We start from the raw sequence: 13,275 nt of genomic DNA, 5'->3' as shown, positions 1-13,275 counted from the left end.
AAAGAAAAATTTCTCTCTCCCTATCCGCTATTCAGTTCCCTCCTTGGAAAGGGACTTTTACTTATCCCTCTATCCTGTTTGGTTTGTTTGTTTTTACCAGAAACATGCAGTTTTCATGTATAATAATCAGAATTCACTTTTCTAGGCCTTTCCTAAGATCTGGGGAATCAGAAAGTTTGGGGCCAGTGGCTAGGCTTATGTATTCAGAAATAGCTGCCTAAGTTATTCTTATGTACATTTCTAGTTAAGAACCCTTGCTAGCTAGGATCATTTTCTGTGTCTTCAATGCCAACATGACCTCAAATAGAATTTAAACTTTTCAATCATGGAGGGGATCTCCATCTCTTAGAATCTGGGAAGTTATATAAACTTGAATAAATAAAAGCTTCCAAAAGAAAGGCCAATAGCCAGGATATCCTGAACACTCAGTGGTTGATCTGATGGTACCAAATAGGAACTGAATTATGATTTCTTCCTATACATAGATAGCAATTGGATTGTTTGCATATTTCTGTATCCCATCCCCATATCCATTGCAAACATTGCTAATCAATTTTCTCACTTTTTCTTACTGAGCTTTTAGAATCATTTTATCACAACTCAATGTCCCAGGTAACCATCATCTATCATTTCACTATTTCAAATGAAATCTACTTGTGATCTTTCTAGCATCCTTCCTGCCTTTGTCAAAGTACAATATCCTTCTTTCCAATGAATAACGCATCCTATATGGGTTTGAAATGGCTGAATACATTCCTATATCTGGCTACAGGAATGGAAACATCACCTAGGCTTGCTCAATAAATCAGAGAATCTGATAGGTCCCATTGATTAGTGCATGTGAATAGGTCAGAACAATATATTTTTCCCACCCTGGGACTTTCTCCTGGATTTCTTTGCGAACCAAAATAAAACAAAATATGTTCTTCTCTTCTGGGGTTATTCGGCTTCAATCAAATTTGAGTCTTCAGGTTCCAACAATCATCTTGGTGATTTGGAGGGAACCTGTTGAAGAACCAGGTAAAGAGATGGAGCCCTGATATTGTCATTTATATTCCTTCATTCAGATATACCTAATTAATACCCTGAGAAGCAGGTGGCAAAGATTTTCTCCCATTCTGTAGGTTCTCATTTCATACTCTGAAATATTTTCCTTTGCTATGCAGAGGCTTATTAATTTGATGCCCATTTTACTTAGTGATTTTTGGTTTTGTTTCTTATACTTCAGGAGTCTTGTTAAGGAAATTGGTATCTGTGCCAACATATGGAGTGTTTGGCCTACATTCTCTTCTAGCAGTTGCAGAATTTCTGGTCTAACAGAATTAGAATTTTGTAGACAATGAAATGAACTCTTTACCATACTATGCATGGAACCATAGAATTTTGAAAGAGGAAGAAACCTAAGCAAATTTACTGCTTTTATTTTATAAAAGAGGAAACTGAGACCAAAAGCCTTAGTCCATTTGTCAAAGGTCACAGAATCAAACCTGGAATCCAGGTCTCTGGCTTTATCTGGTACTCTTTCTGCTCTGTGCTACCTTTACTCAAACTAGTATTAAAACAGTAGGATTGTATCATTATATATTTGATATAATATTCAAATTTCACTAGCATAATGGAGAAGAGGGAAATTAATGAGTGAACAAATTTATTAAAATTCAGCATTTAAAACTATTGCATTATATTTTAGTGAGAAGAAAATCAGAACATGATAGACATAACCTCATACTTGACTAAATTGAGGTTTATGCAAGTTATTTGAAGTCCAGAGTTCTCTATCTTTCAAACTTGTTGTTCTTTATCTGTTGAAATTTGAAGAAAAATTATGGAAGTTTTCTCTCAGTTGCTGCTATGCTAAATACATACTGACGGTTATTTCTTCTTAAGTTGAAGCTCTTGTAGGAAAGAGTCACACAAATAAACTATATGTGTTAAATTTGCAGATAAAGAATAGATTATTGGCAGTCTGTAAAACATCCAAATAAATATTTTGATTTTTTTGTTAATACCTTATATTCTTCAGAGATATGTAATCTGTAGTACAATGAATAATTCCATTTTGAATTCATGAAGTCATGGAATTTGTTGTGAGAAGGTTATTTATAAACTGGTTAGTTCAACATTTTTTGATAAACCCAAGACCCAGGAACATTAATTGACTGTATGTAATCTTGGGCAAGGATCTATTATGAATCTTTCCATAATGTCCCTTGAAATTAATTTTTTCTTATAAGTCTGAATTTTGATTTTGAAGTTTGATGGCAAATAAGAAACAATTCCAAGGTATAATTTTATAATTAATCTGAAGTTTATATTTATTTATTTATGATACCAGGGATTGAATACAGGGGCACTTAACAACTGAGCCACATCCTCAGCCCATTTTATTTTTTGAGATAAGCTCTTGCTAAATTGTTAGGGCTTTGCTTAGTTACTGAGGCTGGCTTCAAACTTGCGATCCTCCTGCCTCAGCCTCCTGAGATTACAGACATGCACCACCATGCCCAGCTAATATTAATGTTAATTTAAACATCTAAGTAAAATGAAACTACTATTTGAGTGCTTAATTGAGCTAAATATATTTTCTGTCTTTCTACTTCCCAACCACTTTCCAAAAACAGCAACAATAATTATTATAAAAAAGCTTTTTTCCCTATTTAATCTTTTACAATGTAATATTTAAGGAATACCATTAACATACATTCGCATAAAATATTTTTTTGTTTAATATGCACTTTAAAATGTTATGTATGGGTTGCAAGGAACCTATTCTAATTATCCTCCATATTTATATATGTAGAATTCTAGTGCAGCCTAGACACCATTTTATCTCTACTTCAGGTTAGTTGTGTTCTAATTAATGAAATTAAGCCTGTCAGACATGAAAAACTTGCTGCAAAGATCACCTCAGGATGTGGCAAACGCCCTGGGTAACCAACCCCCAGAAACAAACATTTAAAGAAGACCTCTCCTTGTTGCACTTCAAAGGAGAAAGCTGATCTTTAATGAGAGGAAAACAGAACATATCAGTTCATTTTCTGTTTCGACAACAAGATATGTGAGGCTATGTTTTTTAAAAAGAAAGGAGACTTATTTTGCTCTTAGTTCATGAGGTCTGAGAGCATGATGCTGGCTTCTGCTTGGCTTGGCTTTGATGAGGGCTTCATGGCTGTATCATTACGTTGCAGATGCCATCATGGCAGGAGCATATGTGATAGGATAGGTTGGTCAAGTGTCATGACAGGGAGCCAAAGTGATTCAGGAGCTGGTTTTAAAACAACTTGCTCTACAGAAACTAACTGAGCCCCTGGAGAACTACATTAATTTCTTCCAAGGGGAGTTCCTACAGTGACATAACCACATTGCACTAGGCAGTCCTAGACCCAAGAGTTTCTCTCAATATCTTCTAGATGCTGCAAATATAGGTCTGTAATTTTTTCCCAAAAATGGTAATCCACATTTTTTAGCCTTAAGGAAATTTATGTAGGAACTCAGAAATCTTGTAAAACCAAAAAGTATTTTCTTTGAATAATGCCAATTCATTGTAATGTTTAAGTCATGGATTTTTCTGAGTGTGAATACTACAAAAATTAAATCCAATATTTTGGAATTCATTTTAAATGATAAATAGCATGAATGCAATAATAATGATAGGTGAATGTTCATTGTAGCATTTATTTTAATAGTGCAATGTGGATACCACAGCCTGAATGACTATAAATATGGGATTTGCTAAATAAATTATTGTATGTACACAGAAAGAATTGCATATCCATTTTTAAAGAACATCCTGTGGAAATTTGTTGTTTATGTTTTAATTTTCAATTGGATGAGATGGCATAGGTCAGAAGCTCTAAAATATGGCTTTCAGGAAGTAGTTTTAAAAGGGAAGGAATTAATCATAAAATGCCTTATTTCTTTTTATTTTAAGTCCTTCCAGGTAAAGAAATTATATGCTGCAAAAAGTCCAGCTGGGGTTCCCAAATAAGATATTGTTTCCCCAGTGTTTGTAGGACTGACCAATAACTGGACATAATTATTCTGTGTGGCTGGGTCATAAAAGATACTGAGTTTAGCATCTGCCAGGGTATCTTGCTAGTGACTTTATCTTATGGGATACTTGATCCAGGGCCTTTACTTGTTTTTTTCCAAACAAGTAGTGGTTTGGAAAAAAAAGACTATATATATGTATATATTTGCTGGAAGTTATCTTTGCCTGTATGTCAATTATTGTAATATACACAAAGCAAATGAGGCCTTCTTAAATCATCAATAGTTAATAATTTATAAGCTAGTCAAGTCTTGGATATCAAGAGAAATGAAGTCTTACTTCAAATTCTGGCTTATTTTTTCCTGTCTCTAACATTTGCTGTCTGTTTCTTAGACTATACTTGGTTCTCATTTTCTGGCTACAGAATTTCTCACATCCTCTCTGTGCTTTCTCAAGAAACAATTGTTACAGAACAAGGATTTTGCACTCTGGGCTATAGAAAAGTATATGCTGCTGCTGCTGCTGCTGCTACCATGATTTCACTATTCTCTTTGACCTCTACAAATTGTGCATTACATCACTTACAGGGGGGTATGGCAATTCTTCATTCATTCATTTATTCTTCATATTTTTTTCTGGAGCATCTACTTTGTGACAGGTTCTACTGTAAAAAGAATAAGATTTGGTTTGTGTCTTTAGGCACTTTATATCCCAGCAAGATAAGCAGAAATCTATACTATAATTTTAAAAGAAAGTAGTAAGTATAAGGAGAAAGACATGCATAGGGTATATCTGGAACACAGAAGAGTAACACTTAACCAGGGCAGAGAAAGAGAGGCCTGAATGGCATCCTAAAGGATGAGGATAGGTAAGCTAAGAGAAATGAAGTTCACACAAATGTTAAATTGTAGTAAATGATATGAATCCTGGTGTACATGGTGGGGGACATGTACAATATCTGTAACTGTAAAATGCATTAATGAATAAGATGGGTTAGTGGACAGATAGAAAAATTAAATGAAAACATGAATAAAGTATGTGTAATAAAATGTTAACTACAGAATATAGTGGATGAGTGTATCATTTGTAGAATTCTTTAAAAAATCTTTTTAAATAAAAATGTCCCAAACTGTTCTTTGGAAAATATGAATACTATATTAGACAGCACAGAAAAAATATAGAGTGAAATTGCAAATGGTTTGTGGAAACCAAAGTAGGGAAAAGAAAGACTGAGAAAACAAAAATCAGATCATCAGACAAATGTAGAAAATATCAAGAATTCTTGACTGGGAGAAGAGGCACATGCTATAATCTCAGCAACTGGTGAGACTAAGGTAGAAGGATTGCAAGTGTGGGGCCATTCTGAGCAATTTAGCAATACCTATCTCAAAATAAAAAGGACTAGGTATGTGGTTATATAGCTCAATGGTGGAACATCCCTGGGTTCCATCCCTAGTATCTCAAAAAATAAAAATAAAAAAGTCTAAAATATATGCAATTAGTGTTTTGGAAAAATGAAGAAATTAGAAGGGAGAGAATGAGGCAGAAGAATTCTTTAAAGAAATAGTTCTTGGCATTTTTTTCAATATTAATAAACCCTAAGATGAGAAATATAAAGAAAACTATATGTGTACACATCATAGTCAAATTGTTGAAAACCAAAAACTAAAGAGAAAATCTTAAGGACAGAGGAAAACACAACACATTTATATCCTCTTTAAAGAGGATACAAATGGGAATACTAAATAATAATAATTAACACAAAAGAAGATATTAAAAGAGAGACAAGGTAACAAAGAGAAATGGTGCAAATGACAAGAAAAGAGAAATCAAGCTGGTAAATTGAACCCAAATATATTAATAAATTCTTTACATATAAATGCATTAAAAACTTTGATTAAAATGAATAAATTAGAAGAATGAATTAAAAACAAAACTCATATATATACTATTTAAAGAAATATATCTTAAATATAAAGACACATATATTAAAATTAAGACATTGATTTTTCACATATTTATGTACATAGGCAGAGAAAGAACATCACACCCAAATTTATTGTTTTAAAAATCCAGACAAATAAGTTCACTACATTTCCTGAGCACATTAAAGTTCAAAGGACCAGCTGGACCAAAATCTAAGTCGAGTCAAGGATAATTGATATGAGCATTGATTTCCTGAGTCAAAATGTTGCTAGGTATCAGGAAGATAAGTCCAACCAGGCAACTGGTATCCTCGTAGGGATTGAGTGCAACTGGTTGAGTGTACACTGTGAATAAGGTGAAGACCCTGGTGAACTATAAATGCAATGAAGAGCCCTTTGGGTACTAGTAGGAAAAACTGGGGGGAAAATCTCCTTATGGTGCAGAGGTGAGGAAGGAAACCAGCAACTACTGTGAGAGGCTACTAAATGCTCCCTTCTTTATTAAATAAAGACCCTTCTTTATTCTTTTCATGGAGCAGAAGCCATATTCTGTAGTAGGAAAAACAATACTATTTCCTTTAGAGTATTGGTTGAAAACCCAATGCAGCTTTGGGAAGAGAACAGGAAACAAAAATAAACATGAATAAATGAAAACTTACCTCTGTGGGATAGGCAAAAACGACAAGTTTGGCTGCAGATTACAGAGAAAGTCTGTCCTCTGAGATCGAGGAATATGGTTTCTGAGACACAGAAACCATATAGAGAGGGTTAATCCCAATAGCTGAGAATGCCCCATCCCCCGTATCAGTCCATAGATGGCTAGACTAACAGCATTAAGTACGAAGTAACTTACAAGAGACACACCTTCTCTCAGGGATAGTATAAAGGTTGGAGCAAAAACCTGAGCACTCCTTGAAAGAAACCATCTGGTAAACCAGTTTCCACACTGAGAAAAACGTATCACTAGAGGATTTTGAAGCATGTTGGGCTTCAAGCTAATGGTAACAAAATGACAATAAACCTCAAGTTCAGCCTAAGTCCTAATTCAATGGACTTTCCCCTTCTTACCCCTCCAAGTTCTGAAAAAAGGAAAATCATGCCCATTTCTAGGGATAAGAACTGTTGACTCCACTGTCCTATACAAGATGTAGGTTTTCAACAAAATATGAAGTTCAAAAAAAGTCAGGAAAAAAGAAGGAATTCTCAAGAGACAAAACAATCTTAGAACCAGGAATAGATATTACAAGATAAATTGGAATTGTGTTATAGGAAATTTGAAACTAGCTATGATAATATATTAAAGGCCATGATGTAGAAGATGAACAACATGCAAGGTCAAACGGGAAATTCAGCAGAAAGATCAAAACTCTGAGAAAGGATTAAATGGAAGTGCAAGAAATAAAAACTAAAGGAACAGGCATAAAGAAAGCATAAAATCTGTAAATCCAACAGTGTCATGAAAAGGATGAATAATCTTAAAGATAGATCCATAGAAATTAATTAACTAAAAGGGACAAAATCAGGGAGGAGAGGACCAGAATGGAGCATCTGAGAGCTGTGGGACATTGTTTTAGTCAGCTTTTTGCTGCAAGGATCAAAAGAACTGACAAGAACAATTAGTGGAGAAAATGTTTATTTAGGGGCTCAAGGTTTCAGAGGTCTCAGTCCATAGATGGCCAACTTCATTGCTCTGGGCCAGAGATGAGGCAGAACATCGGGGAAGAAGTGTGTAGTGGAGGAAAGCAGGCAGAAACACTGCACCAAGAAGCCGAGAAAGACTCCCCTCCCCATGGACAAAATATATGTGCAAAAGCACACCCTCAATGACCCCCCCCGCCCCCCCCCGCCTTCAGCCACACACCCTCCCTGCCTGCAGTCACAACTCAGTTAATCCATACATTGACTAAGTCAAGGCTGTCGTAACCCAATCAATCATTTCACCTCTAAACTTCTTGCATTTTCTATATGTGAGCTTTTGGGGGACACCTCATATCAAAATTAAAACAAACATACAATACCATATGTGTAATCAAAGTTCTAAAGAGTATGTCTCTAATAACAAAGTTTAAAATACATAAAGCAAAATTTAACAGAAGTAAAAGGGAAAATAGGCAAATTCTGAGTTATACTTAGAGATTTCAAAAGCCCTCCCTCAGTAATTGATAGAAAAACAGACAAAAATTCAATAAGGATACAGAAGACTTGAATAATAGTATCAACCAACTTGATTCAATTGGTGTTACAGAACTTTTCACACAAAAGCAGATTACGTGTCCTTTTAAAATGCACATGAAACATTCACCAAGAGAGTTCACAAAGTAGGCCATGGAATAAGTCTCATAAATTTCAGAGGCTTTAAATTATCCAGAATATGTTCTCTGAAAACAACAGTAAATGAGTAGTGAATAGCATAAAACTGTCTAGAATAGACTTGCCATTGTAATCCACATCATTGAAGATCTGCTTATTTTAAATAGCCTATTGTTCATTTGGAAAAATAAACCAGTGAACAATTTAAAAAACTTTCTAGAAAATCCTCACATACTTGGAAATTAAACAATATACTTTTAATAACTTATAGATCAAAGAAAATATTGTAGTGGAAATTAGAAAATATTTTGAGCTAAACAAAAGTGAAAATATTTTAAATTTCTAGGGAACAGTTAAAGCAGGACATAGAGGGAAATTTATACTTTCAAATGTTTATATTATAAAAGAAAGGCTTCAAATCAATAATCTATACCTCTATCCTGAGGTAACAGAAAAAAAATAAAATTGAAACAAAATTAAGAAGGAAAATTAAAATGAAAGAGATAAAGAGGAAAATCATTATATAGAAAATGGGCAATGAAGGTAAGTAACAAAGTCAAAAGTCAGTTATGAAAATATTTTTTTAAATTTATGTGTACATGACAATGAAAAAAGCAGAAATAAAGTACAAATCACTGTTGTCAAGAATGAAATTGAAGCCATCACAATAGATCCTAGAAGCATTAAATGAACTCTAGGTATATTATAAAAATTTTATGCAGTAACTTCAAAAACATGGTTTAAAAGTAAATTGAAAATATCCTTGCAGAGATTATTAACATATCAAACACTTTAAAGATACAGTAATGGTGAAATTTCCCAGCCCCTTAAAACCATTATATTTGACTTGAGCAAATGACAAATAATTTTGGAGAATGCCAATGGATTATTGTAAAATTAGGTAGAATTCCAATCAGCTTCAATCCTACCTGTGGGGTATAACTTAATTAGCTATAGATTACTTGTCCTGAATTGGGTGTTATCTTCCATATCAATTCATAAACCTAGATATGTCCAGCAGCACTTCTGGGTATGTGGGTCACATGAGAATGAGCTTGAGTAGGCTCTAACTGTATCAGTAAGCCATGTGAGCAAATGGCTCAAATTCTCAGTGTTCCTTCGCTTCTTGCATACTCTCATCTCCTTCAACCTACTTATATAGCTTCGTGGGTAGGAGGAATACACCATCACCAGTGGTTAGGGAAACAAAATATTAAACTTGATTTGTGGTCTGTGCTATATATGGACCTTTGAATTTATTAACCTCAAATTACATGTGATGATAAGGACGATGATGAAGAGAAATCCTTCCTGTAGGTGGAATTACAAGTGGTTCATCTTTTTGTTCACATTCCTGGAAAGAAAGATGTTCTGTATTGTGAATCTAAAATGATTCATAGTCATTGACTCATGGTTGTCTGGATGGTAAAGGAATAGAATAGAATAATATTGGAATATTAACAATAAGAAGGTCTAGGGCCAGGACAGGTGGATGGAAACTTCTGTTATATCAAAGATGAGTAGTAGGAGTGTTTAGCCTTGGGAGCAAGCAATTTTTTAGACTTAGACCAATAAAAGATTTTTTTGAGGAATATTATATCTCTGACCTTGTTTACAATTGTCAGCATAGGTACTAATTAAAAGACGACTAATTTGTTGTTGGTTTTTAAATTATTTTTAATTTTTCTGTGAATCCTGGACTTTTTATCACTTAATGTGTTGAATTGCTATCATTGCCTTGCCTTCAGTCCACAGCGTGACAATGTCTGTGCTTCATGAATGCTGACCAAGAGCCCTCACAGTTAAGGTCTTTCTCAATTTGATGCTAAAGAACAGGCCAGATGATCAGATTCATGGGTATCAGTCAACAGCCACTTTCCTTGGTCACTCCTTTGATTGCTCAATGATCTCTTGAAAGCATGGTGGTAAGGATGGAAGTTAAGTATGGGACATGGCCTCCTTCCACTGCTCAGTGCCACCATTGCCAATAGCAGAAATCAACACTAAGCCTTGCATGTCACCACATCTCTGTATCATTAGCCAGCCACAAATGATTTTGGACCCTATTGTTGTAGGGACAGGAGTTAACTTTATTCTCCTCCCCGCCCCCCAGAATAAATAAATGAAGTAGCCTTAAATGTTCACCTTATGAAACTAGAGAAGATAAATAAATGCACAAATAAATGAAATTGAAGAAAGGCACAATAAAGATGGAAACAAATATTTTTAAGTTACAACAACCACAGAAAGATTCCAATAATAAAATCAAAAGACCATAAGTTAAAAAGACCCATGAAAGAGACAAAAAATTTGTGAATAAAAAGAGACAGAAAGAGAGAACACCAAATAAATATTCTGAAAGGGAACAAAATTTCAGAAAGAAAAAAATCATTTAAGAATTCTATCTACAAATGAATATCAACTTGAAAATCTTAATGAAATGGGTGATGTTTTAGGTACTGTACATTACCAAAATTTACCAAAGTAGGTAAAAAAATATGAATTAGGCTAATAAAAGGAATAAAATCTTAAAATGTAGTAAAAGATCTATAATGATGGGGAAAAAAAGGCATCAGGTACAGATCGTTTGCCTTGTAAATTCTTCCACATTTTCTTTTTTAAAAAATTGTATTATTTGTTTTAATTAGTTTTACATGACAGTATAATGCATTTATGTACTTTGATATATCATACATAGATGGGGTATAATTTCTCATTTTTCTGATTGTACATGTTGTAGAATCACATTGTTCACGCACTCATATATATACATAAAGTAATAATATCTGTTTCATTCTACTATCTTTCCTATCCCCACATCTCCTCCCCTCCCCTCATTTCACTCCCCTCTGTTCTTTCCCAGTGCTCCCTCCATTGTGAATCAGTGTCCACATATTAGAAAAAACTTTGGGCCTTTGGGGTTTTTTTGGGGGGGGGATTGGCTTATTTCACTTAGCATGGTATTCTCCAATTCCATCCATTTACTAGCAAATGTCATAATTTCACTCCTCTTTAAAGCTGAGCAATATTCCATTGAATATATACACCACATTTTCTTTACCCATTAATAAAGGACACCTAGGTTGGTTCCACAGTTTAGCCATCATGAATTGAGCTGCTATAAACATTGATGTGACTGCGTCACTATAGTATACTGATTTAAAGTCCTTGGTGTATAAACTGAGGAATGGGATAACTGGATCAAATGGTGGTTCCATTCTTTGTTTTCTGAGGAACCTCCATACTACTTTCCCTAGTGGTTGCACCAGTTTGCAGTCCCACTAGCAATGTATGAGTGTACCTTTTCCCCCACATCCTCACCAACATTTATTGTTGCCTCTATTCTTAATTATTGTCATTCTTACTGGAGTGAGATGAAATCTTAGTGTGGCTTTGATTTGCATTTCTCTAATTGCTAGAGATGTTGAACATTTTTTTCATATATTTGTTGGCCATTTATGTTTCTTCTTCTGTGAAGTGTCTGTTCAGTTCCTTAGCTAATTAATTCATTATTTGTTTTTTTGGTGTTAAGTTTTTTTTTTTGAGTTCTTTATATATCCTAAAGATCAATGCTTTATCTGAGGTGCATGTGGTAAAGATTTTCAATCAAAACTGCAGAACACTAAAAAGAGAAATTAAAGAAAACCTTAGAAGATAAAAAGATCTCCCATGCTCCTGGAGAGGCAGAACTAATATTGTCAAAGTGGCCATACTACCAAAAGTGTTAGACAGATTTAATGCAATTCCTATTAAAATCTCAATGACATTCTCCATAGAAATAAGAAAAGCAATCATGAAACTTGCTTGGAAAAATAACAGATCCAGAATAGCCAAAGTAGTCCTTACCAAGAAAAGTGAAACAGGAAACATCACAGTACCAGATCTTGAACTATATTACAGAGCTTTAATAACAAAAATGGCATGGTATTGGTACTAAAACAGACACATAGACAAATGGTGCAGAATAGAAGACACAGAGACAAACCCACATAAATACAGTAATCTCATACTAGATAAAGGTGCCAAAACATTCACTAGAGAAAAGATACCTATTCAACAAATGGTGCTGGCAAAACTGGAAATCCATATATAGCAAAATGAAATTAAACTCCTCTCTCTCACCCTGTACAAAAACCAACTCAAAGTGGATCAAAGACTTAGACACTAGAACAGAGACCCTGTGCCTAATAGAAGAAAAAGTAGGCCTAAATCTTTACCGTGTTGGCCTAGGATCTGACCTCCTTAACAAGATCCCTAAAGCACAAGAAGTAAAATCAAGAATCAATAAATGGGATGGATTCAAACTAAAAAGCTTGTTCTCAGCAAAGGAAACAATCAATAATGTGAGGAGAGAGCCTACTGATTGGGAGAAAATCTATCTCATTCTTAATATTAAACACTAGGAAGTGTTTCCTAGGTTACATAAAGTAAATTAAAAGATGCTATGTGGCTGTCAAAACTCTGATATTGAAACCAGTCAAGGAACTTTTAGTTTATGGTCTGGTATAGGAGCTTAGAAGTCACTGTCCTAAGATCAAGTAAACCACTGAACAAACGGAAAAGTCAACAACTCTCTTAGATCTATTATAGAGGTGAGGTCACAGAGCAAACTGCTGCCCCCCAGATTGGAGAGACTGACAAATGAATGCAGAGAATCACAACTCATTAGAGTAGAAACTCATGAAAAGTAACCTCCATGAGAGCCAGTGCTAGAGTAGGAAACTGGCCACAAATTCCAAATGACAAATTGCTAGAGGCTCAAGGTGGACAACTCTTAGGATTTAAAAATTCCACAGGGATCTAGTCATAGGGAAGACCTCACACTTTTGTGAGTTTTAATTCCATTAAATCTACAAGGTCCTCAGACTGAATATTGGAGAAAAATTCCCTCATGTTTCCATGTGGGGCACAGAACCACCTGGAACATACCAGAGCATTCTATTCTTACTTGTAAGGTCTCCCCTCAGGAGGAACTATATTACCAGGGCCTAGCCTCCTGGGATTTTATCAGAGCCTCACTAACCTGGAAGAATAGAAACACCCAACTCT

The sequence above is a fragment of the Ictidomys tridecemlineatus genome, chromosome 5 (genome assembly GCF_052094955.1).
Source record: "Ictidomys tridecemlineatus isolate mIctTri1 chromosome 5, mIctTri1.hap1, whole genome shotgun sequence".
Classification (NCBI taxonomy): Eukaryota; Metazoa; Chordata; class Mammalia; order Rodentia; family Sciuridae; genus Ictidomys; species Ictidomys tridecemlineatus.
This window is presented reverse-complemented; position numbering follows the sequence as displayed.